We start from the raw sequence: 1998 nt of genomic DNA on the forward strand, positions 1-1998 counted from the left end.
GCCGCGGGGACGTGTTTCTGCCCTTCCCTCCGTGACAGCAGCCGGTGGCAGGAGCCCGCCCGGCAGAAAGCGCGTCACCGGCAACATCGCGGTGCTGCTGCCGGGGGGTTGCGGGGTCCGGGCTCTTGTTCTTGTGTGGGTTGGCAGCAGCGCCGAGAGCGGAGGACCCGCACAGCGCAGCCCCTCAGCACCACAGCTTTGCTGTGGGCATCTGCAGGAGAGGGAACCGCACCGACCCGCGGCGGCACCGCTGGTTCTCGAGCAGCCCCGGGCAGAAGGCAAAGGCTGGAGGGGTGACGTGTGGGGGGAGAGCGCAGCGCTGCCCCGGCTCGCAGCCGGAGGGGCCACTGCCTGCAGATTTGTGCTCACAGATTGTCCCCAGGAGCTGGGTTTCCTCTGTCCCTTCAGACGCCGCTGTCAGGGGAGGTTACATGTGTGACGGTAGCGACGGGAACCTGGTCTCCCAAAACGTAACGCTGTTTGGGGCCAATTAGCAGAGCCCGGTCTGTGCAATAAAGTGCTGAGCCCCAGTGCCCCGGTGCTGGTGCGCCGGCAAGGGCATCGCTTACCAGGCTGCAGCACTGACATTTGGTGTGACGGTAACAGATACCGACTTGTGCTCTGAAAATCTTCCCCGGTATTTCTGAGAACACAAAGGAGGGAGCACCGGAGCGCCGCTGGGGAATTGGATAAAGATCGAGGGCGCACTTGAGAGCAGCTCAGAGTGAGGGTGCCCTTCGAATCAGGTTGCCTTGTCCTGTCCATGGACGATCTGGTCCACCATCAGCTCTGCCGGGCTGCCTTGGAAGTAAATGCCAACTTCCTATTCCCGCTCCTTCCAACTTCGCTGCTAAGATGGGAAAAACTTGGCCTTTTGCGCTGGAGCCTGGCGGGTTTTGTCTCCCTGCCGCCCCAGAGCCGAGCCCTCGCGCCCGCAGGGCTGCTCCGAACCCCGCTGGTCCCCGCTCACCCCGGGGCGCGGGCACGGCGAGCAGGACCTGCCGGAACCCCCTCCAGCGGCGCCGGAGCACAGGAACGGCACAGCCGCCACGCATCTGCTGCAGCTGCATCTCGGGCACAGATTTAACTCGCTCAACCACGGACGGGACTTCCAGGCTTGCTGATGTGATTTGGGAGCCCGAGCGCATGGACCTGGCTGTGACTACGGGTTGTGCCGGTTCCGTTCAGAAAGCCCAGTTTGGGCAGTCCAAGACGCTCCGCGTCCCTCGTAGCAGCGGGGAGCGGGCGGTACACCCCCCACCCGGAGAAGAGGAGCTCTCGGGGGGCTTGAAATGAGTATCCACGCGCAGCACTGGAAGGAAGCGTGTGCCTGGCTGTCAGCAGCCTGCAACGACGCCGTGTCCTGGGGAAACACGCTTTAATGACACAAACGTCAGCGCTGGCGCTGCCGATGCCTCAGCCCCGGGTTGATGCCTCTGAGCCTGACCGGATAGAAATGCCCGTTTTACTCCAAGTGAAAGAAACGTGTTTGTCACCACAGGCACAGCCTCCCGATTTCGGTCTCCGTGCTGGGAGCTCCTCGAGCAGCATCTCGGCTCTGCCTTCCCCTGCCGGCTCTCCCCGCTGCCGGCAGCAAAAAGCCGAGCCCGGTGAGGCCAAGCGGGAGCCGGGGGAGCTGCCGGTAAATACCAGCGCCCACATTGCCCAGCAGCATGTGGGGAGCCGGGAAGGCTGTGGGTTGGCTTTTTGGTGGGTTTTTTTGGTTTTTTTTTTTTTTGCTGTCCACATGTTTAGCATCAGCGTCCTCAGCCTGTGGTCCACCAGCGAGATGTGCGCGGCAGCCCGAGGGGCCGGCGAGCATCAGATCCCAGGGGAGAGGAGACAGGAATGCAACGGGCAGCAAGTCCGACCATCACACAAGTCCGACCATCACACAAGTCCGACCATCACACAAGTCCGACCATCGCAAGAGCCGCATAACACGCTGGGGGAGTGGGGAACCCCCTGCCCCTGGCGAAGCGCCCTGCGGGGCTCTTG

This window comes from Charadrius vociferus, unplaced genomic scaffold, assembly GCF_000708025.1.
Source record: "Charadrius vociferus isolate BGI_N301 unplaced genomic scaffold, ASM70802v2 scaffold623, whole genome shotgun sequence".
NCBI classification, from domain to species: domain Eukaryota; kingdom Metazoa; phylum Chordata; class Aves; order Charadriiformes; family Charadriidae; genus Charadrius; species Charadrius vociferus.